The 25,641-nt window shown below is 37.7% G+C and overlaps 2 long non-coding RNA genes and 1 other non-coding gene across 3 annotated transcripts; all 3 read left to right on the forward strand.

The window, feature by feature from the left end:
• The first annotated feature begins 2,966 nt into the window (after positions 1-2,966).
• LOC141694838 (small nucleolar RNA R71) lies at positions 2,967-3,073 on the forward strand. The gene has a single exon (XR_012564120.1). It is a non-coding gene; the product is annotated as a small nucleolar RNA R71 (small nucleolar RNA).
• A 3,323-nt stretch (positions 3,074-6,396) lies between these two features.
• LOC141692603 (uncharacterized) lies at positions 6,397-7,759 on the forward strand. The gene is made up of 3 exons (XR_012562854.1): positions 6,397-6,535; positions 6,812-6,870; positions 7,158-7,759. It is a non-coding gene; the product is annotated as an uncharacterized LOC141692603 (long non-coding RNA).
• A 127-nt stretch (positions 7,760-7,886) lies between these two features.
• On the forward strand, positions 7,887-9,253 carry LOC141692604 (uncharacterized). Its single transcript, XR_012562855.1, has 2 exons — positions 7,887-7,948; positions 8,778-9,253. It is a non-coding gene; the product is annotated as an uncharacterized LOC141692604 (long non-coding RNA).
• The last annotated feature ends 16,388 nt before the right edge of the window (positions 9,254-25,641 follow it).

A 25,641-nucleotide genomic window follows, 5' to 3' on the forward strand; every position in this document is an offset into this window, starting at 1 on the left:
TAACATAATTGTTTCATACCCCAATTAGTCCTTTAAGGTCCTTAACCAAGGTTTCAAAGTAAGGCGAGGGGTAATGGTTCGGTCGCGAAATGTCGTTACTTAAAACAGTCGTTTCTCCTAAACCGTACATCGGAATCAAACGAACCACATATGAAAACGAAGCTCGTAACATGAACTATCTAAACATGGCAATGGTAAAAACCTAGCAGGGAGTTCTCGGGTCCTAATGTTATGAACAAAAGCAGTCTAAAGTAAATCGGACATTACGACGACTATGTTTACGCGATTTCCCAAATTTATACCATTCCAAATCCACCACAATTCAACTCCAATCCATTCATACAACCAACATCCATCCATACCACATCATAACAGCCCCAACAACTTAACATTAACAATTCATACTTATTTCTCAATTATGAACTAAGAGTTTACTTAAGTTCATTGACTAATAACCAAGATTTCTAACTCCAAAAATATCACAAAACCAACCAATCTCTAAACACACAATAATCATGCCTCTCATCAACTAAACTACTCATAACAAGCTTTAAACATGATTACACACCCATTACACTAACCCATCATCTAAATATTAGGAAATCTAAACAACAAAACATAAGACTAAGATCATGAAGAGTTATACCTTCATTGAAGCTTTTAATCCATGAAAGATCCTTGGAATACCCATGGAAGCCTTAATCTAACCTCCTACAAGCTTGATCTTTCAAAGAAATCAAGAACACAAAAATTAATTTCAAGAAGTACTATTCACCATCTTCTTCCTTGATTTATAAAAAAAGATTGGCTTGGAATTAGAAGCTTAAACTTATAGGAAGTATGTAACTATCCATGGGGAAGCTTAGATAAATACCTTGCCAAATAGTAAGTGGTGGAGCTTGGATCTTCATTTTTTTATAAAAGAAGCCGAGAGCTTCATGAAGAAAATGGAGGGTTTTGTGTTTTGTGATTTGTTTTGATTTGCCTTGGTTGCTTTTTGTTTTGTTTTTGGTTAATTACCTTTCTAGCCTTGACTTTGTGTGGTTTTAAATCAACCACATCTCCTTCCCCTTATGTCATGCTTATGTCACATTGCTATGTCATTATCCCTTACTTGCCCTCTTCTTATTGGTTGGATGACCTCATCATCCCTAACCTCCTTGATTAACTTCCTAATTGTTTGCCTAATGACCGCTGATCTGTTATACGGTTCGCTTAACTTTCGTTTTCGTTTATCGTTTGAGGGATCATACCCGGGATCTTATTACTTGGGTTTCCTTAACCTTTCTCAATACATTATATTCCTTTTATGATCCTCTCTTATAATCTTTAATTTAAATCTTTTTTATCCTGTTACCTTATACTCAATTCTTTCCGTACCTAGTGGATTTCCGGGAAAAATCAAAGTGTTCGGAATTGGATTCTGGCGATCTTTACATACACTTATATGTCATATAGAGTGCCAATAAAATCTCAGAATATCCATAAAAGAACCCCTACCTAGTGTGGCATGAAATATTTTCTCATTCAGCAAAAACACTATTCATAAGGGTTTCAAAAATTTTCAAAAAAAAAAAAAATTTGGGGTTATTACATTTGGGTTGTAATAATTATCACTTTATGGTTTGATTTACTCTAGTAATGAATGGTTCATTTCCAAGACAATAACCTGTAAGTGTGTGTGTGTGTGTGTGATAACTGTGGGGTCATAAAGTGTGAGTATTTATATATTATGATGTGAGGTATGTGGTTTATAATGGTTTAGATGGCGTGGCCTCCGAGATTCCTGACCCCGGATTTCGGGGCGCCACAATGAAGCTTCCAGGATCTTTAAGCTTCGAAGGCAACTTCTGTTGCAGCACAACACTACATTCCTCCGTAAGAGCAATTGTCTCTAAGTCATCAAGCTTCACTTTCAGAGAGAGAATACCTTTCATTAACTTCGCATAACTAGGCATTTGTTCAAGAGCTTCAGCGAAAGGTATATTAATATGAAGTTTCTTGAACACCTCCAGAAACTTCTTAAACTGCTTATCCAGCTTTTTCTTCTACAGCCTCTTAGGAAAAGGAGGTGGAGGATAGATCTGTTTCTCCCAGTGTGTTCCACATTAGTCTTCCTTGGTTCCACTTCTACTTCCTTCTGCAATTCTTCTTCAGCCACAACTTCTTCTTCCGAAACTTGAGATTTTTCGGGATTTGCAACCTTCCCAGACCTCAATGTAATTGCCTTCACCTACTCCTTAGCTTTCCTCTTTCCTGGCATTTCAGTGTCACTAGGGAGTGTACCAGGTTGACGATTTAGAAAAGTGTTGGCAATTTGTCAAATTTGATTCTCCAAGGTCTTGATAGAAACCGCTTGGCTCTTATACATGAACCTCAACTCCTCCAATTCTGATTTTTCATTAGATTGTTGCAGCTGGAGTTGTTGTCTTGGTGCATACTGCGGTTGCTGAAAACCAGGAGGGTTGTATTGCTTTGCTGCATATTGCTGATAAGGTTGCTGAACCGTATTCTGAGTATTGCTCCAGCTGAAGTTAGGGTGATTGCGGTTGTTGGGATGATAGGTGGCTGGAACTGGTTGCTACGACCTCTGAAAGTTGCTCATGAACTGAGCTGATTCACTAGAAATAGCACACTGCTCCGTCTCATGGGCACCAGCACAAAGCTCACAGACACTAACAATTTGATTCACTCAATATTTAGCCAAAGAATCCAGCTTCATCGTCAAAGCCTTAAGCTGAGCAACTATAGCAGTAGCTGCATCTACCTCCAGAATTCCTGCTACCTTGCCTTGAGGTAGTCTCTGAGTTGGGTTCTGGTATTCATTGGCAACCATCATCTCAATCAATTCATAAGCTTCATTATAGCTTTTAGCCCATAAGGCTCCTCCTGATACTGCATCAAGCATGGGTCTAGAAGTAGAACCCAATCCATTATAAAAGTAATTAATGATCATCCAGTCAGGCATCCCATGGTGAGGACACTTTCTAAGCATCTCCTTATAGCGATCCCAAGCCTCACATAAAGATTCTCGAGATTGGTGAGCAAATTAAGTAAGTGCATTTCTGATTGCAGCAGTCTTCTCCATAGGAAAGAATTTAGTTAGGAACTTTTGAGCAAGATCCTCCCATTTGGTGATAGACCCTGGTGGAAGAGAATGTAACCATCACTTAGCTTTATCCCTCAGAGAGAATGGGAAAAGCCTCAACTTAATAGCATCTTCAGAAACTCCATTGAACTTGAAAGTGTCGCAGATCTCGATGAAATCTCTGATATGCATGTTGGGGTCTTCTATCGGAGAACCCCCAAACTGGACTGAGTTCTGTATCATCTGAATCGTGCTTGACTTGATCTCAAAGGTGTTAGCCGAGATGGCTGGTCGGACAATGCTAGATTGAATATCATTAATCTTCGGTTGAGAGTAATCCATCAAAGCCTTCGTATTCGCTTCTGGTTCTCCCATTTCAATAAGAGCTTCTTCTTCAACTTTCTCCTCGACAAGAACTTCTTCAAAAACTTCCTTAGCTACTACAACTTCTTCCTCAGCTTGATCCAGTTTTCTCTTACGAGACCGAGAACGCGTATGCATACACGCTTACTAGAGTACCTGAAACACGATAAGGAAATAAGTAAGTAACAATGTCTGAGTTAATGTACTTTAACGACCACTGATGACAAACACATAAACTAAAAATTAACACCGAGTCCCCGGCAGCGGCGCCAAAAACTTGTTAAGACGAAAACACGCGCTAATATTCACGCAAGTATACGCGATCACAAGTAATATAGAATCAATTCTAGTTCATTCCCACAAAGGCTGGTTTAGGTTAATTTCAATCAATGCACTTATGCAACAATGGTATGGTTATTATTCAATGCTAAGACGACTACAAATTAAGATTGTTTATAACTACGATTAACTAAGAGATTATACTAAAGAACATTAACTAAGATATTGAAAGAGATTGATTACTATATGACACAAACATGGGATTCTAACTTCATTACTACTTCATTCAATATCCTTTTTGCTCTCAACCTTAACATGTAATGGTGATGATACTAATCAGATAACACGAAACTAATTAACACCAACTTTTGTTGTACAAATACCCTACTACCAGTCATCCACCAAGAGATAGAAGCTGAATAGACACCAATTATATTGAGACCCTATATGTTTATAGAATTTGACAACATAACGGTTTAATGTACAAGTTATCTATCATGATTACATAGGGAAATTAAGATGGTTAAAATTACCTACGAATCTTGCATAACAAATACATGAACATATACTAGCATGGCAAGTTCTAAACCCCAATATTCATTTTCCCTTCAATAAAGATTAACACGCTATCTTAAAAGTTCACGACGCTCATAAGACGGATAAGCACAACCAATACTAGGTTATCATGAAATCACCATACACTAAGGTATCAAAACATATTAACCAAAGAAATCCATAAGTAAATTCGCTAGAACCCCACGATAATGATTAGCCCACAATCGGACTCATCATCAACGTGGGTTCCGATGAAAGCATGGTATAATAAACGTAGTCTTTATACTAAATAAATAATAAACCAAGTACGTAACAAGAGTATAGGTTCAACAAAACAAGAAACGAGAATCCAAGATTACAACTTATAACAAAGAATCACAAGAATAAACTCGGTCTTCTTCGCCTTCGTTGAATTGTGCTATAGGGCTTCTCGTCGATCTCTCCTTAAGCTTTGTTATGTCTTTTTGTTTGAAAAATGATCTTAAGTTGTCATTATATAGCAGCACATGTAGATTAGAAGCCCAGAAATCAAAATTATAAGAGAATCAGGATTGTTTCATCCCGACCTGGCGCGGGCGCGCGCTTCACCAGCGCGGGCGCGCTGACCTTCTGTACTTCTGGCGCGGGCGCGCGCTAGTCCAGCGCGGGCGCGCCGTCCGACTGGAAAAACTTCTGATTTTGCTTCTCTTTTATTGACGGTCTTTGCACAAGCGATCTTCATGACACCTTCCTGACACCTTCCTAACACCATCTTAGCATCAAAGCAATGCTAAATCACCTGGATCCCTGAAATATGCCTGAGATGCAAAAACACTACAAAAATACATTAAAAACACAAATAACTTGAGTAAAAACACCAATTCAAGCCTTTATAGGACGTTCTAAGTGGACATAAATGCCATTTAATAGGTACGTACGTACATAATTATTCATGATTTCTCTAACTACTTGATTTTTAGTTACATAAGAATATTTAAGAAATTTATATGTAAATTGGAATTTAAATAATAATTCATCAAGTATAAAAAATACTATATGAACAATTTTAGTAAAGAAACAATAAAAGATATCATGTTTCAATTATTCTTTTTCTGTCAGTGGTGCAAATTTGATTTTTTTTGTTTCTCGGTAAATTAACTTATTCACTGGGAGGTTCACGTTTATTGCATAGATTTTTTTACATCCAGACAAGGTGCTTCATGATATCAAAGTTTTTAATTTACAGTAAACTTCTTTCATTAGGAAATCAAATATTCTTAGTAAATAAATACAAAAATTAAATAACTTAGTTTTAATCTAAGAGAAAAGCACTGTAAATGTGAACTTATAAAGCATACTTGCACAAATAAAATTTTAATCTAGAACCAATGATTTTTACTAATTTATTGATATTTTCTAATCATTTGAATTTCTACATTGATTCCCTTCGATTATATTCAATCATAAACTCCGCTACCTAGACACATCACCATAGATGACCTATCGCAATGGTTTAATCATGAGTGTTACAAAAATATGTTACATTAGGTATGTACATTTCAACCTACCATAACATAGTACTTTTAATGTTACCATAGGCTTTGCAACATGTTACTATAACTACAAAGTGTTACATGCTGTAACATGTGAAAACTTATGTTACAATAGGGTATTAATGGATTTAAAAAATAAAATTTTACAAATAATTAAATATATACAATTATTTGACTTCAAAATTAATCAAGTTTGATAATACAATTAAGCAATAATATTAAAATATACTTTCAGATCAAATAATTGAGTAATTCTATTATTATTTTAAATATTAAAGTAAATTTAAGTTTTGAATTATTAATTACACCATTTTTAAAATAAAAATATTATAAATAATCATTATATTTGACTTTAAAATTTGGAAATTTTGATAAATTAATTTTTATTCTTTAATTTTACAAACTGTACTAAGAAACTGTTTTTTTATTAATAAAAATTTGAATAATATTTATAATTAAAAAAATTCTATAAAATAAAAAAAGTTAAATTACCAATTTTTAGTTGGGCTTAGGCGGGGTAAAAATGCTCTCAAATTTTGGACAAGCAGGCAATTTGTTTTTGTACTGGGCGGGTTAAAATTTCAGAATAGTGAAAACTTACTATCTCTCCGAAAACAACTCTCTACCTACCCTATCTAAACATCTCTCTTTCTGTCTTTCTCTCTCGCAACTTTTACTCTCTCTGTCGGCTCACTTCTAATTGAAAGTTAAATTAAAGGTAAACTTTCACAGATCGATGGAAACGGGTACTGTTTTAATCGATTCGAGTTCAAACAAAACTAGGGTTTTATGTTTGAATTAAGTATTTTTTTTCTTTGTTAATTTCTCTTGTCCCAGTACTAATTTCGTTTTTATCTCTTTGTCTAGTGCTAATTTGGGGTCGAATTAGATTTAATGTCGTAGCAGCTTTGGGATTGAATCAACCTTAGCTTAGGTTGTGCTTCTAATTTAATGATGATAATTATTTTGATTCGAAATGATTTGGATTTTCCAGATGAGGTGAGAGATGTGGGAATTATGGAGAAGCGGAATAAGGTTACAAAGAAGTGAAAGGTATTTTATAATTTTCGATGGTTTTCTCGACTCGGTAATTGAATGCTAATATTGTTTAGAGTTTTCGGGTTTTGGTACATTATTTGGGATTATAGTTTAAGTTAATTTATGGTTTATAATTGAATGCTATTTTTTCAATATGAATTGCGGGTCGAGGATTTAAGGTTTTCTATTATCCTCAAGGTTTGGTTGGACAAGCAGAGATGCAGAAAGTTTAATCTATGATTTATCAACCTTTTTAGTATGGGTTAAATGGTGACCTGAACAATTTTGTTTATTTAATATAGATATTGGGAAGAGAACGACACCGTCTATCAAAGTGTATACAAAGAATGAGGATAGATTGGTGGGTCAAATTGCCAAAAGACAGGCTGTTGTGAACCCGAAGAATACCTTCTTTTCGGTTAAGAGGTTTATTGGAAGGAAAATGATTGAGGTTGATGAGGAGGCCAAGCAAGTTAGTTATAATGTCATTAGAGATGAGAATGGGAATGTTAAGCTTGATTGTCCCGCGATGGGCAAACAATTTGCTGCCGAGGAAATTTCTGCTCAAGTATATACATATATATATGTTAAGTGTGAATAAAGTCAAGAAAGTGCATTTATTGAGTTCAATTTATTGCTTTAAATTGTTGTATACATATATATATTTGTTGTGAATTTATTGGTGTTTGTTTTGTCAAAAACATACTACATGAACAAGGTCGTAGTAACCACTCGCGAACTGGACAGTGTCACTTTGCATGGCTGCTTTACACCTTTAGACAAAGGTCTTGATAAATTTTCTGGAGGATTCATTTGGGATAGCGAAAAAACAGGGTTTAAACATCTCTATCTACATAATGCAAGTGGAAAATTCCTGAAAGCAATAACTCAAGGTGATTGGATGGTGGAGGAAATTGCAGGTGTAGATGAGGCTGCGGCCTTATTTATTTTACTAAAACCTTAGATAGCCTTCTAGTGTATCATCTATATTGTGCCAAGTTATTCCCCAATGATAACTGTCCGCTACAAGCTCCATTGAAATTGACCCAGGGAAGGGAAAATATGCTATTGTGATTGATCACCAAATAAAGAGGTATATCGATATTCGTGATTCTTTGGACTCTCCCACTAAAATTTCACTTTACTCCCTGCATGATAGTAGCTTAATAATGTCATTGTATGAGCATCCATTAGTTGTTAAAACAAATAAAAAGCTTCAACTTCAGCATCTAGAGATAATTGAAGTACAGGCAAATGGAACTAGTTTGATGGTATTATATACAAACCTGATACACCAAAATTTGGACCTCCACCTTACAAAACCATGCTCAGTATTTACGGTGGTCCAAGTTGCAGCTTGCCTGTGATTCATGGGTGAACACAGTGGACATGAGAGCTCACCATCTAAGAAGTAAAGGCATTTTAGTGTGGAAGGTTAGTTTTTAGTATACACTTTAATAGTAGTTTCTAAAAATATCATACTAGTTAAATTAGTATTGTAAAACACTCTCTCTTCTTATAGTCTTCATTTTCCCTGCAATTAGCAAGTGAAGGCCTACAAAATTGTCGTGCAGTGCCTTACTGTAGCATATACGCCATCTCTTCCAAATTTTGGGATCCATTTAAACCCCAATTTACATTCAAAAATGAGATTTATTAATCGTACTTTTAGTATAGATTTTGTGGTAAATTAAGTAATTAGTTTTGGGCTGATGGTCATTAAGTAATTAGAGATTTTTTTTCTTCATAATATGAGAACACATATACTGTGTGTCTTGTGGTGTTGTTTTGTTATTAATAATAACTAATCTAGACTATATATGTTTTTGTTCATTACATGATGCATGATTATGTTTTTTGTATACTTATTATTTGTCTTGTAGTGTTGTTTTGTTATTAATTATCTACAGTGTTGAATGTAGAGAGGCAAACAAGACGCAACAGCACTTAACGAATGCAGTGATCAAGATTTTGTAGCTTTGTTTTGATGACTGTGCTGGGGAAATCCTCAACCATCAGATTGGTTAGATGAAGCTATTCTCAGAACTTGAGTTTTTGTATATGTTCATATATATTGGGATTCATTGAATAGATGTAAACTGAATTTTACATCACTGACTCACAGGAAGGCAGAGGTAACTTAGAGTCAAAATTAGAGAAGCAGATGAGATGTAACATGATGTTACCAGTTCAAAGCCAGTAACTGAGATTTTGATGGTTAGTTAAAAGTCGGTGTTTTTCATTGTAGTGATAAGGGTGCATTTGTATTATCTAATTAGCTTGTCTTGTTATATATACCTAGTTAGAGGTACAAGGTTCTATTATTTTTGTTTATTTTGTTGACTTGTTTTAAAAACAAGTTTATGGCATGTTCAATTTATAAACAAATTTTGTCAAATTTTTTTTGAGAAATATGTTATATTAGGTACTTTAATGTTACAAAGAAATTGGTATAATATAATAGAAATCATTATAAAACTGTTACAGTAGGGAAAAAATGTTACAATGTTTTTTTGACCCACATGTGGGGTCCACATGTAGGGTCCTTTTTTTTTGCAAATTCTAAGTGCAAAGGTAAAATACATAGTGTGATACTATAGACATACTTTGATGTTACCTTTGAAGCCTATTGTACCACAAATTCAATATTGTAGCAGGGGAAAAAGAATGTTACTTTAGGGACTAGAGGTAATTTGAAAAAAACATCATTTTAATGTTACCTTAGGCCTTTGGTAGGCTATGGTAATATTTTTTTGACATGTAACATTTTTTTGCTGTTGCTATAGGCCATCTATGGTGTAGTGAAAAATTAACAGCTTAAAGTAGCTAGTGTGCATGAACTGATGAAGTAATAACTTACAATTTTAATCATGCTCACTCTTGAGCCATCTTACATATTGTTAATTGGCTACGACAAGAACCAGGATCTGTCATACAATCAAGATATGATCAACCGTCAAGATATGATTATCCGTTGAAAGCTTTATTATCATCCCTTGAGAATCTATTTAGTCATCCGTTGATATTTACATATGAATATCCGTTGAAGCTCTAACATATATCCGTTGATCAACTTATCCGTTGAATATGTCTTGAGTGACAAGTCAGAGCTGCGAGATAAATCAGAATGTGCTCATTTATAGGATCACAATTGATTTAGATATGTATAGAAAGTAGATGAGTTATAATGCAACATATCTTGTAACTAATATAGTTTGATTGTAGCTGTGTAGTATATAAACACATAATAGGTTATCACTTTGTGTAGTACACAACTCGAGTATTCTATAACCTAGTAGCTTTTAAGAATATTGTTCTTGAGAGAGTTTTCTAACAGTTTATTAAAGATCAATATAAATTGTTATTTGATTCATCTGTGCTTACTTTAGTTCTGTGATAATTCAATCTGTTTTAGTAATTGTATCCAACCCCCTTTAAATAATTACTTTCCAGGACAACAAGTGGTATCATAGTGGTTAAATTAACTATTAATTTTGAAAAGATCAAGATGTCTGGAACCAAATATGAAAGCATGAAAATTCCCATCCCGAAGAAAACTGATTACTCTACATGGAGAGTAAAGATGTTGATGTTCCTGGAAGCTATTGATGATGCATATGTTGATATTATCAAAACATGACCTCCTTGCCCTATGGAAACTGTGGCTATGACCTCAGATATTCCTGAACACTATATCATGAAAGAAAAATCAAAGTGGTCAAATCCTGAGAAGGCTTCAATGCTTAAGGATGCAAAAGTCAATAATGTTCTGCACAATAGTTGGGAAAATGTGATGTCCAATAGGGTGATTGCGTGCAAGACTGCAAAAGAGATGTGGGATGCCTTAGAGACACAGTGCCGAGGTACAATGACAATAAAGAAGGATAGATGAGCTTATCTTGTGCAAGAATATGAGCAATTTGATGCAAAGGATGATGAGTCAATTACTGACATTTATGATAGATTTCTGACACTGTTGAATGATCTATCATTTGTTGGAAAAGAGTATGATAGAGAAGACTCAAACACCAAGTTTTTGAGAGCTCTTCCAGAAGATTGGGATACCCAAGCCTCAATAATCAGGCATCAATATTTACTAAAACTCGATGAAGTTTATGTGATGATGAAAACCCATGACTTGGAGATCCGACAAAGGAAAAATAAGAAGAGTCAGAAGATGAAGGTTGTGGCTCTAAATGCTGAGACTCATAAAGGCAAGGAAAAGATGAGTGAGAGGTCAAGAAGAAGGAACATAGTGGAAGAGTCAGATACTGATGATTCATCAGATCCTGACATAGAAACTGACGAGGATTCTGAGATTGAATTGGATGATCCTTAAGTTGTTAAGATGGCTGCAATTCTGGTGAAAGGCTTCAGAAGGATGAGGTTTGCAAAACCATAAAGGAAAGGTGGTTTTAACAGAAGTGGTTTTAACAGAAAGTACTCTGGAGATGGCAAAGACAAGTTCAAAAAGAATAAAGGACAATACACCAAGGGAAGGAAGTTTGACAAAGCTAAGATGACTTGCTACAACTACAATAAAAGGGGACATCTGGCTATTGAGTGCCCTAAGTCAACCGGAAAAGCTTTGGTCACAACAATCTCCAACAAAGACTGGATGGACTCATTAGGAACCGATAATGATGATGAATGTTATGCATTCATGGGAACTCATGAAGAGGATGCTTTAGGAACTGATAAGGTGCCTCAGTTGTATTCCCTATTGATACAAATAATCTGTCTGAACTGAAAACTTTCTTATACTCTATGCATGTCATTTTTAAAATTAAGACTATTGAATGTGACAGTTTAATTGCTGAAAATAAGAAGCTTAGGGAAAGAAATGACTACTTAAAAGCTGGGTTAGTATGCATGAATGAAAATGAAAAGGCATGAAAAAGGGCACAACATAATGAAACTCAGATAAACATCAAATATGCCAAACTAGTGGAAGTTCTTGAGAAGAAAAGAGAGGTATTTAAAACATGGATGACTTCAGGAAGAAAGGTTCATAGTTTCATCAGTGATAAGAATTAGAAAGATTGTTTAGGTTATAATAAATTTACTGATAGGAATATCAATAAGGCTATTAATAACACTACTCCTGTTAAGTTTGTAAGGACTGATGAAAATGGAGTGAAGTCTGTTTATGAAGTTGGTTCTACCTCTAAGTATCCTAATAAGAAGAAAGCTTAACCTAGAGTTACCAATAAAAACAAAGTAGAGCTTAAAATTATAGGAAATAAAAGCAAGAATATAGGACTTCTTTTTAAAAATTAGTTAGATAAAAAAATTTGTGAGGTAACTGCGAAAGACTAATCATATTGCTATTGATTGCAGGAAGATTAAAAAGAAAGTCACTAAGATTCCTGCATCTGATATTAGTGGTAGATCAGTACTTTATAAACCACAAAACCCTTGTTTTTACTGTGGTAGCATTTGGCATTCTATTTACACATGTAAAGATTATCATGGCTTGTATCACAATAAGTATGATCCTTTGAAAAGGTTAATTAAAATTGTTGTTTTAAATAGAACTGCTAAACTGAATGTGCATACATCTTATAGAGTTAAAACTGTCAAGACAAATCCCGATGGAGCAATTCCTGATGGATCAATTCCTGATAGGAAATCTTCTACTGCAAAAATACATAAGATGTCAAAAAGGACCCAACAAGTGTGGGTTCTTAAAAATGCTAACGGATTTCCATATATCTGATTACAGGGAAATAAGAAGAATGTGCTTGTACTGGACAGTGGTTGTTCTACACATATGACTGTAACTAAATCCCAATTGTCGTAATATGAGGAGAAGGATGGCCTTATGATTTCCTATGGTCATGGCAATTTAGGAAAAATACTGAGATATCGCAATATAATCATTGAAAATGTCATCATATCAAATGTAGCTCTGGTAGATGGACTGAAGCACAATTTGTTGAGAATCAGTCATATTACTGATAGAGGTTTCTATGTTGTGTTATATGATACTCACTGTGAAGTAGTTCATAAGATCACAAAGATGATTGTTTTCAAAGCTTATAGATATAGAAACGTCTATGAAGCCAAACTTTATGCAAATACGGATGGTCCTGGAACTTGTTTGGTAACCAAGGCATCATTAGATAAAGTTTGGCTTATAAGACACTCATGAAGATGTTGTAATTGCAGAAAAAAGGTTAAGTCGGGAAAGGAGGCAAATCCTAATGATCTAGAGTTGATTGGTGACAATGCACAGGTTGAGGGGAGCAATATCAAGTAGTTGAAACTCTACTCAATCAAGAACTGACAACATTGATACATGGGAAGTTTGACATGAAACTGATGTTGTAATTCCATTACTGATGATACATCAAATTATGACAAATTGACTAATATTGATGATATTTCTGATTTTGATACTGAATACATCAATGCAAATACTGAGGGGGAGAATCATGAATAAATTTCTTGATTTTTAAAGTGGATTGCGAATATTATCTCAGCTCCTGATGGACAAGACTTGATTTTTTTAAAAGGACGATAATTCAGTCCCTGCAAAACATAACTAGCAACTCTCTCTTCAAACCCTAAACTCATTTATCAAATCACTCTTTTTACTCATCAAAAACATGAATCAATTTCAATTCTACAGCCATAATCACGAAGCTTACGTTCCTATTCAAATCCTGATGAGGCTAAAAGAAAGTACGGAGACAACATAGTGTATTTCAGAAAACAGTCCAAGCAGCAGTATCCACATAAGGGGTACAGTACACAAGAACCATCTTCTCAATATGAAGATACAATTGTTCATGCCCTTTCTACACAAGAACCACCTGCTCAAAGTGTGGGTGCAAGCACTGAAATTCAATAAACTATTCCTAACGCTGCTCAAGGGAGTCATATTTTTATGAATGCTGATATTCATAAGACATTACAAGAAAGGAAAGCTCATCAGAGGCACATTTATATATTGGATGCTATCATCAATGATCCCATATTTGAGGGAAGCACACAAGAACCTTTAGTTCAAAGGATTGAAGAAGCTTATACGCCTCAAGTCCCACAAGACCCAACAGTTCAAAGTACTATTGCAGACGTAGTATCAAATCCTGACATGGGGTTAATTCCTGATGAAGCTGCTCCTGATTTTACACATCCTGATGCATTGATCACTTCTAAGGATAACTTTAGAGCCATCTTGGTACAACCACTCAAAATAATACCAATGACTTCTAACACTCATGGTACAATTCTGTCTACATCTACTTTATCTGATAGAATGATTATAAATAGACCTATTAATAGGGATAACTCTATTTATATGACTACATACCCCTCCTCTTTGCCACCTCTTATTTCCTCTTTTCCTAGTTAATTGAGCTTTTCTAGTGAGATCGTGAGAAAAGATTAAGAGAAAAACAGAATTATTGAGAGGTAGTCTCCTGTATTGTCAAAAGGAGAGGTAGATTTGAGTGACAAAAGTAAGCAAAATATTACTATTGAAAGTAATATATGTGTTAGAAGTGATAAGATCACTTTAAAAGAACAGAGAGATTTAGGTTTTGGTTCTCTTATTTCAGGTTCATCACAGGAAACTAAGACTTCTAAGTCAAATCTTGATTTAAAGCTCAAAGGCAAACTTCCTGAACCTATTCCTGATGTTCCTGAGAAATTTTCTGATAATGATGATGAGTTTGGAGATTCTAATGATGATGATAATCCTGATGATGCTGCTCTAAAAGCTGGAATAGAAGCATATAAATGTTCTACTTTTGGTTCATCATCTGGTCATGCTCCTGTTCTTGATGCTCACAGAACTCATGAATGAATCATTCTTGGAGATTACCCGGTGAGAAGATTTCTCTGGAATCTGCTCAGACTCTAGCTGATCATGCTGTTCATTTGGTGTCTAATTCTGACATGAAGGCTTCTAATGATGTCTCTGCCCTCAAGAAATATAATGTTGATCTTAGAGCAGAGATTGCTGATCTTTCTTTGACTATTAAAGGTACAAACAAGCATAATGGCTTGATAAAGAGGATGTTTAGCATGGAAGCTAAACATGATCAGATGTCACAAAAATCGATAGCTCTGGAAGCTGGTCAGAATGCTACAAATTCTAAATTGGATGTTATTCTCTCTCTTATACAATGTCTAGATGCCAAAAGGGGGAGATAGTACCAAAGATAAAATGTCAACATGAATCAGTTTTGAGAAAAAATGCCAATCCTGATGATGATGGTGATAACCAAGCAAAGAAGACCTCTGATGCTGTGATAGTTTAAACTAGATCTGGAATTTAAAATAAAACTACACAGTCAACTCAAGTCTCTAAGGATGAATCTAAATTAGAAGCTGCTCTTGTTACTCTAAGTTCAAATCCTGACAACAAAGATACAAGTTCTGATTCTATTTCTGATACTGACAAAGTGATAATTATCCATGATTCTGTTAAAACTGAAGAAGAAAAAATTCTATTTTGGATGAATCTATAAATTCTTTCTGCATATGTTGAAGCTGTTAATGCTGAAAACTTCAAGGAAGAAGAAATGGCTTTTGACAGAGAAGAAAGGGCTCAGGAAGGAAAAATCAGAATTGATATTGATAAAGCAAATCAAGCATACAGAAACTTGCTTAAAAGATCTGTAAGGAATAGATGGAGGAGTACAGATATGAAGATGTTATATGAAAGAGCGGAGAGGAAAGCTTAAGTGTTTCCAAAGATCAAGAACAAATACAAATGGAGAAAAGTTAATGATATTATTTGTAATGATTAGATGAATTTTATTCCTGGAGGTATAAGGGTGGATGGTTTACCTGGTTCTAATACCATGGGAGATAAAAAGTCTTGGTTGGTACAAGACAAGAATCTCAAGTTGATCAAACCATTTACAAGAGCTGGAATAGGACATCATGAAGCTAAACTTGTCAATCTAAAGTTGTTAAACTTCACTCTTGCTGATAGTCCTGGTCAGAAAGTTACGGCTGATCACTTGGATAAACTTGAAGCTGTGAAGATTATACTTGAAAAATATGATAGTTCTGAACCCAAACAGAAGATTTTACTATAATTACAAAATGATCAAGTCCAAGTTCTTTCACTTGATAACTGCTGATCATGACAACAAAGAAACTGAAATATATTCACTATTTGCTAAGAGTTGAAGATGAAACTTCAAGAGAATGGTCAAATATGATTCTTGCCAATATCAGAAAAAGGATATTTGATAATGGTCCACATTATTTTGGATCATACATTCCTACATACATAAATTTCAAAGGGCAAGAAGTCAATATGAAGAAGGAAGGAGCTGTTATTCAAAATGTTCTTACCAGAGGCATATAACCATGAATCCTGATGGTAAAAGAACATGTTATGTGTCACTAGAAGAAATGATGACAGAAAGAAATCCAATCAGAAATCTAAGAGCTGATACCTACCAGTTGTCTGTTAAAACTAAGTATGAGAACAATTTGAAGATCAAGCTAGAAGAGACTTTGTTGAAAAAGATTGATGACAGAGTTAAAGCTTTAGTTCAGAGCTACTGCAGAGTTTATCAAGAAATATGAAGATCAAAGTCTGAAACAAAGTATGCTTTACACTCTACATTTTGTCACTCTGATTTTTGGCACTAGACAATTCTATTAGAATTTATGCTTATTCTGCAAAGCATAAATTTGGGGAGATTGTTGGGAACTGGCTATGTCAAGAATCAGGATATGTCTGACAATCAGGATATGATTAACCATCCGGATATGATTATCCTTTGAAAGCTTCATTATCATCCATTGATAATCTATTCAGTCATTCGCTGATACTTATATATGAATATCCATTGAAGCTCTAATATATATCCGTTGATCAACTTATCCATTGAATATGTCTTGAGTGACAAATCAGGGCTGCGAGATAAATCAGAATATGCTACCACCAAGTCTCCTATACCAAGTCCAATTCAAGGACTTCCAACATCTATATAAGGGGCCTCACCTCACATATCAGAACTACGTTTTTCGACTTGATCCTTAGCAATCATCAAGGTACGTAGGCATCTTGTTAGGGCAGATTGAGTCACGAAACACAAGAGCAGTCAAATCGAGCCTCGAAGCTCACGTTCTCTAGTAATAAATACAGCAATCATATATCTTAGTTTTTAATCCATAACATTTGGCGCCGTCTGTGGGAAAGCACAACAACAACCATGGCGAGAACACGGAGAACAATTAGAGCTCTGGAGGAAGGAACACCATCGGGGACAACCCAGGTGATTTCGTCAACCGTGGAGATACCTCCTCACTCAACTTATGCACCTACTCAAGGGGAAGCCCAGATAGGGGCAACTCAACCTCAGCCACAAGGGACGATTCCCCCGGCTATTCAAGGTACGAATCCCCAAGTTCAACAACTACATGCACCTGTGAACTCTCGACCCATTGGGTACGAGTATTCAACTGTTGTGACCACTAACCCCCCTTATGGGATGCCCCTTCACCCTGAGGTTGGAGGAAGTGGACATGCTGGACGGAGTGAAGCACGAGGGCGATCGCCCCTACATACAAGGTTTGGCTCCTATCCCTGAGGATCAGGATTTTTCGGGTCCTTACACTGAGAGAGACTCCGAATCTTCAGATGATGAAGTAGCCCCAAAAAGGAGACGTGCTGACAAAGAGCCGATGGCTGATGGAAGCCAATGTCCTCAAAGCACCCAAGGGACGAATCCCCAAGAAGTGCAGGAAAGGATCAGGGCTCATGAGGCTAAGATTCAAAGGCTGAGGCGTGACTTAAAGGCGTACCAGACCACCAGGCCCCCAGTACCTCCTAGGAGGAGAAATCCTCTTCCTGTCATAGACCTGGATGGTCCAGTACAGAGAAGGGCTGTTGTCCAAAGGGCTGATCCAAGCAATCTTCTTCCCCTTGGAGATCCTGATGATCCTACTCCGCCCTTCACTGAAGAAATAATGAATGCCCATATCTCAAGGAAGTTCAAGATGCCAACTATCAAAGCTTATGATGGCACATGAGATCCCGCTAATCATGTTAGAACATTCTCTAATGCACTGCTGTTGTAGCCCGTGAATGATGTTATTAAGTGTCGGGCCTTTCCTCAAACTCTGTTGGGTATGGCTCAAAGGTGGTATAGTCACTTGCCCCCAACCTCTTTTGGATCGTTCAGAGAATTAAGTCAGGCTTTTATTAAGCAATTCATCAGCGGGAAAGTTCATGAGAAAAGTTCAGCATCTCTTATGAGCATTGTGCAGGGAACAAAGGAATTCTTGAGAGACTATCTGAATCATTTCACAAAGGAAGCTTTAAAAGTACCAGGCCTTGATGATAAGGTAGCCATGATAGCACTGCAACAAGGAACTAGGGATGAGTTTTTTAAGATGTCCTTGGCCAAACGTCCCCCTGAAAGCATGTTGCAGCTCCAGGATAGGGCAGGGAAGTATATCAAGGTCGAAGAAAGCATGAGGAAGACCGTAGTGAGTAATGAGCCTACTGGAGGCAAGAAGCGGAAAACTGATCTGGAGTATATCGCTAAGGACAAGTATCCTAGAACCGAGCAAAACCCTGATTCAAACCCCAAGAAGGGAGGACCTGGGCAAAAGTTCACTGAATACGCTAAGCTGAATGCTCCTAGAAGCTAGATCCTGATGGAAATTGAAAAAGATCGAGATATTCGTTGGCCTAAGCCCTTGAAGTCTGATCCTGCCAAGCTAGATAAGAGCAAGTATTGCAGGTTTCACAAAGATGTTGGTCATGACACCGATGAGTGTAGACAGCTGAAAGATGAAATAAAGTTCCTCATTCGAAAAGGAAGATTGAACAAATACACTGGAGAAGGAGGGATAGGAATAACAATGGAAGGAAGAACTTTGAAGATCGTAGGAGGGACCAAGACGATCATGGGCGGAATCCCCAGCCTAGAGGATCGGTTATAAACATAATTTATGGAGGACCGCGACCTCGAGGGCCTGTGATAAACACAATCTTTGGAGGACCAACTGCTGCTGGATTATCCAGAAACTCCAGAAAAACATATACTAGAGAGGTTATGCATATTGTTGGAGAAGCCCCGAAGAGGGCCAGGACAGAAGTAACATTGGCTTTTGATGATTCTAACTTAGAGGGTGTGAAATATCCTCATGACGACCCCCTGGTCATAACACCGATAATAGGAAATAGCCCGGTCAAGAGGGTCCTTGTGGATAATGGTGCTTCAGTGGATATCTTGCTCCATGATGCCTTTCTAAGGATGGGATGTAACGACTCCCAATTGACCCCAACCGACATGCCGATATATGGATTTGTAGGAGTAGAATGTCCCGTAGAAGGAATAATCAAGTTGCCAACCACCATAGGTCAGGAACCAAGGCAAGCAACGCAGATGTTGGACTTTGTGGAGGTAAAGGCCAGTTCAACTTATAATGCTATCACGGGGAGAACAGGGATATATGCCTTCAAGGCAGTCTCTTCTTTCTACCATTCATTTATGAAGTTTCCCACCCGGAATGGGATTGGAGAAGAGAGAGGAGATCAAAAAATGGCTAGAAGCTGTTATGTAGCCTCCTTGAGGGCAGATGGAGTTGGGGGGAAGGTTCTTCCTATTGAAGATATGGATATCCGAGAGAATGATGAGAAAAGAGGAAAGCCAGCAGAAGACTTGGTTTCGATTTTTTTAGCCCCCGAGAATCCAGAGAGGATGACTTTCATTGGAGCTACACTTAAGGAGCCCCTTATAGGGAAGTTGGTGAGATTTTTGCAAGAAAATAGTGATGTGTTTGCATGGTCAGCAGCTGATATACCAGGAATAGACCCGGTGCTGATTACTCACAAGTTAAACGTGGACCCAAACCGGAAGACAGTGAAACAAAAGAAAAGAAACTTTGCCCCGGAAAGACAAGAGGCTATAAAACAGGAAGTAGAGAAGCTCTTAGAGGCTGGTTTTATTGAGGAGATTCAATTTCCGGAATGGTTAGCAGACCCTGTAATGGTGAAAAAAGCCACTGAAAAGTGGAGGATGTGTATAGAATTCACTGATCTGAATGATGCATGCCCTAAAGACTGTTTTTCGTTGCCAAGAATTGATACTTTGATTGATGCCACTGCTGGGCATGAGAAGCTGAGCTTCATGGATGGATTTAGCGGATACAATCAGATTAAGATGCACAAGGATGACATTCCAAAGGTATCATTCATCACTGACTTTGGTGTTTATTGTTATCTTGTTATGGCATTTTGTCTTAAGAATGTAGGAGCCACCTATCAAAGGTTGGTAAATAAAATTTTTAAGGATCTTATTGGTAAGACTATGGAAGTCTATGTTGATGACATGTTAGTCAAGAGTCTAGTAAAGACTGATCATATAACCTATTTGAGGGAAGCTTTTGAGGTCCTGAGGTACCACAAGATGATGTTAAATCCTACAAAGTGTGCTTTCGGAGTAGGATCTGGAAAATTTTTGGGATTGATGGTCTCCAAGAGAGGGATCGAGGCTAACCCCGATAAAATAAAGGCAATCCTGGATATGGAACCACCAAAAACTGTCAAGGATGTTCAGAAGCTCACAGGAAGGGTTGCTGCGCTGGGACGATTCATCTCCAAGTCAGGAGACAAGTGCTTGTTATTCTTCAAGTCACTAAAGAACATTAAGGACTTTGTATGGAATGAGGAAAACCAAAAGGCATTCGAAGAATTAAAGAAATATATGGCCCAGGCCCCGTTGTTGGCCAATCCAGCTTTGAATGAAGTTTTATTCTTGTACTTAGCCGTTTCAGAAAGTGCCTTGAGCGCTGTATTGGTTAAGGAGGAACTGAAAATCCAGAAACCCGTATACTATGTCAGCAAAATTCTGCATGGTGCTGAGTTGAATTATTCAACTATTGAGAAATTTGCTCTAGCCTTGGTGATGGCTTCAAGAAAGTTACGTCCCTACTTTCAGGCTCATCAAATTGAGGTGCTAACAAATCATCCCCTGAGAAATATCATTCATAGTCCCACGGCTAGTGGGAGGTTGATCAAGTGGGCAATAGAGCTGGGAGAGTTCGACATTAAGTACAAGCAACAGAAGAAAATAAAAACCCAGGCATTGGCTAACTTCGTGGTGGAATGTACCATAGCCACCCAAGAAGTCGGGGTGCAGGAAGATATCATACCTCAAGACAAGGAAGTTGATAATGCGAACAAAGAGAAGGATGATAAGGAAAAAGAATATTGGGTTCTCTATTTTGATGGAGCATCAAAAACAAACTCAAGTGGAACATGATTGGTTTTATAAAGCCCTGATGGGTTCTTGATTGAGTATGCCATGAAATTAGACTTCCCAACCACAAACAATGAGGCAGAATATGAAGCCCTGATAGCTGGCCTCGGCCTAGCAGGGACACTTAGAGTCAAAAACTTAAAAGTCCATGGAGACTCGAAGCTGGTCATATCCCAGGTAAAGGGAGAATTTGAGGCAAGGGATGATACGATGGCTAAGTATGTCCGCCTAGTAAGGGCTGTGATGACCCAATTCAATGAATGTCATGTTGAGCACATTCCAAGGGAGGAAAATGCTAAGGCAGATGCATTATCAAAGTTTGCTTCATCCGAGATAGAAAAAAGTTCAGGAAGTGTGTACTTCCGCGTTTTGAAGACACGGAGCATAGATGTTAAGCTTGTAGCTCCTGTAGGCCTGGGGACGTCATCGATAGATCCCATTAAGGCCCACATTCAAACCGGTTGGTTGCCAAATGATGGTACTAAAGCACGGAAGTTAACTGTTCGGGCACTAAGGTACTCTTTGATAGATGGGATTCTGTACAAAAGATCTTTCGTGGTTCCTTACTTAAGGCGTCTCAGGCCCGATGAGGCACGCTTGGCTATTGAGGAAGTACATGAGGGTATTTGTGGGAAACACTTGGGGGGCAGGGCCTTAGCTCATAAGATAACCCGTTTAGGCTTCTATTGGCCGAAAATGATGGCTGATGCCAAAGAATATGTGAAAAAGTGTGACCGCTGTCAGAAGCATGCACCGGTTGTTAGACAACCCCCCGAGATGCTGACCTCTATCAACTCGCCTATCCCATTTACCATGTGGGGAATGGATATTCTGGGGCTTTTTCCAATGGCCACGACACAAAGGAAGTTCCTAATTGTAGCCATTGATTATTTCACTAAGTGGATCGAAGCCAAACCCTTGGCCAAAATCACAACTAAGCAGGTTGCACAATTCTTGTGAGAAAATATTATGTGCCGGTATGGAATTCCCCGTATCCTAGTCACCGACAACGGAACACAATTCAACAACGAGGAATTCAAGAAGTACTGTGAGGAAAATGAAATTGAGTTATGATTCACCTCTGTGGCTCACCCGCAAGCCAATGGGCAAGCGGAGGTAGCAAATCGAATAATCCTGGATGGACTAAAGAAGATGATCGAGAAATTGAGAAATAACTGGGTGGATGAGATACTCCCAATACTATGGGCCTATAGGACTACGTGTAGAGTCACGACTAGATCAACTCCCTTCATGTTAGCATATGGGGCATAAGCAGTTGTTCCCGTGGAAATATCACATTCCTCTCCTAGGATTTAAGCTTTCAATGATGAGGAGAATGAGGAAGGACAAAGGTTAGCCCTGGACTTAATTGATGAAGTGCGAGATGAGGCACATGCGAAGATAGTGGAATATCAGAAAAAAGCTTCAATCTACTATAACCTAAGGGTTAAAGAAAGGTTCTTCAACAAGGTGACCTAGTCTTGAGGAAGATAGAAGCTTCTGGTGTAGGACAGAAAGGGAAGCTTGCCCCGAATTGGGAAGGGCCATACAAAGTCAAGAGTGTTCAAGGTAGAGGAACCTACAAGCTGGAGACTATGGATGGTTTTGAAGTTCCGAGAACTTGGCATGCACAAAACCTGAAGGTTTACTATGTATAGGGCAACTGAATACGATTCTCACTTGTCAATATGACAAGTAGGTTGAAAAGCACCTTGAAGCTTTGCTTGCTTAGGATTTATATGTTCTAGTTTTATTTTGAGGTTTATTAAGACTCGTGTAAGGGATGAATCCCTAGAACAACATACTTCTTCTGCTGCCTCCTGAGGGCATTGTCGGCCTTGTCAGAAGTCCGCTTCCATGACTCGGCTTGCCTCACGGCGCCTTGAAAATAGGCGTTGGACTGAAATAAAAAAATTAACAAAGTGTAAGGCAGGAAAATGCTATATGTAAGAAAGATAAGTTCAAAAAAAAAGAAGGGAGGCACACCGAAGCCAGACACTGAGCTCCCATGAGCTTTATCCTCTCAAGATCAGGGGTGGCCACCACATCAGTAAAATCCTTGGGAGTCACGCCATGATAGGACCAATCCCAATCATGCTTCGTGGATCCAACCACGGTATCTCCTCGGTGGAATCCCCAGAGAGGCTGGAAGGCGCCTGTAGCAGCAGCAGCAGGAGCAGCAGCAGTAATAGGAGCACTGTGGCCCTCAGCTCCCTCAGCTGAAGCCTCCCCCATGGGCTCCTTGTGTTTCCTCAAGAAGATAGGCTATGTGGCCTTTCCTCGAGTGTCCAGGCCTGCAAGGCGAGCTTTCTTCATTTTAGCAGTTTCCTCAACAAGGGGTACGTTCTCCTCGTTGATCTCTTTGGCAGCTGCAAGATAAGATAAAAAACAAAATAAGTGGTGTCAATAATGCATGAAATGAAATAAAATTGAGAAGGGAAGAAAAATACCCTATTGATAAATAGAGGATAGTCCCACATGAATGAGGGAGAATTCCTCTAAAAGAGTCCGGCTGGTAGTAGTGTCGTCATCCCGAGTTAGCTCATTATAAATATTAGTTTCCCCGGGAGTTAAGTGAATGCATTTGAGGCTACCATCACTGACCTTCCCGAAGGAAGATCTGAATAGTGTGCCCCAGTTGCCATTCTCCCAACGTAACCCGACGAAACTATTCCTCCAGTTTTGGTTATTATCAGGAATGGAGGCGACGTTAAAGATATGCTTACATTTGGGTCTTTGTTTGACATAGACCCAACCACAATTACCAGAAGCGCTATTGTAACATTGAAAAACCTTCCTAAAAACAGCTACGAAAAGGAGAAAACCTTCCCTAAGGCAGCAAACCATAAAACATAAAATGTTCCTCCAAGCGTTTGGAGGAAGCTGACATGGGTTGATTTGTAAATCGGCTAAAAGATGAGGAATGAAGGGATGAAAAGGGAACCTAAGCCCAGCATCAAGGGCATCTGTGTAAATAAAGAGAGTGTCGGGTTTCCAGTGGCAAGTACGGTCACCACTAGAAACTGGAACTAATCTAAGAGGAGGAAGGACGTTATAACATGCATTTAGTTTATCAAAATCAATGTTGTGCCAAGTGTTACAATGATTAAAAGAATCGAGATGTGCGGTAGAGGGATATTCATCCCCCCTAGTGTTAATCATATCGATTAAAGACATGTATGAAGAACAGATCTCGATATCCTTACCTCGTTTTGAAGCCGAGGCTATCTTGGCCGCCCTCTCAGAATTCTTGTCAACCATTAGTAAAGCTGGGAAAAACCTGGAAACCTTGAAAGGAGGGGAGGCTGGAAAACTAAGAAAGGAGTAGATAGTTGTAAGGATAGAAGAGAAATGTGAAATGGAGAGTGGTGAGTGTGAATGAAAACACATTCCTCCCACCTTTATATAGGAGGAGAAAAGGGAAAATGGGCCTAGAAAATCCCATTTGGGCCCAAGTTCAGGAACATTCTGGAATGCTCTACAGAATGTTGGAAGAATTTTGGAAATTTTCTAGAAAAATCCAGAAAGTTTTGGAAAAATTCCATAAAAACCTCAAAATTCCAGAAGATTCTGGAAATTTGGCTTAGAAAATGGAAGCTCAGTCCAAGAATTATTTGGCATTAGGTACAAAAAGGCCCAGCTTAGAAAAGCCAAGTGTTCAGGCCCAGGATTAATAAAAGCAATGGGCCCAAAGATCAGCCCAACAAAAACAAGGCCCAGTACCAAGGCCCAAAAACAAAAAGCCCTGTTTGAGGCCCAAATGATTTTTAAGAAAAAAGGGGTGGAAAAGGAGCCCGGTTAAAAACAATGGGCCAATTATAAAACCTAGATGGACCTAGAAAAATGGGCCCAAAATTTTGCTATTGAAGCCCAGAAAAAAGAAGGCTGCAAAAAACAGGCCCAAAAAAGGGGTTGGCCCAAAAGAATCCAGCCCAGATTTAAGGGCCCAAATCCAAATTACAAAAATATATGCAAAAAATTAATCTATTCAAGACCCATTCGACCAGGAAATATAATGAAATCCTGATCGAAGCTCCTGAGGTCAAAATCCTGTCGATCAGGGCTGAAAACGGCCTTAATTCGACCAAAATTGAGATCCATTCGACCAGGAAACACAAAGGAATTTTGATCGAAATAGTTGAGGTCGAAATCCTGTCGACCTGGGCAACCGAGAGAAGGCTAATTCGGTCAAAAACAGAGAATCCTGATCGAAAGGGAAGAAAAATCCTGGTCGAAGATTTCTACTAAAAAATAAATAAATAAATAATTAAATATAGGAGAAAATCCTGGCCGAAATTTGACCAGGATTCCTGATCGAAAGTGCCCTCCTCGAAATACCGTCGACCAGGGCTGAATGAAGGATAATTCGACAGGATCCTGGTCGAATGGGATTCCTGGTCGAATTATGTATTAAAAAAAGAGAAGAAGAGGAAAAATCCTAGAATTAAGGGAAAAATTCCTGGAAATTAAGGGAAAAACCCAGAATTAAGGGAAAAATTCCTAAAAATTAAGGAAAAATCCTAGAATTAAGGGAAAAATT

This window comes from Apium graveolens, chromosome 10 (genome assembly GCF_009905375.1).
Source record: "Apium graveolens cultivar Ventura chromosome 10, ASM990537v1, whole genome shotgun sequence".
Classification (NCBI taxonomy): domain Eukaryota; kingdom Viridiplantae; phylum Streptophyta; class Magnoliopsida; order Apiales; family Apiaceae; genus Apium; species Apium graveolens.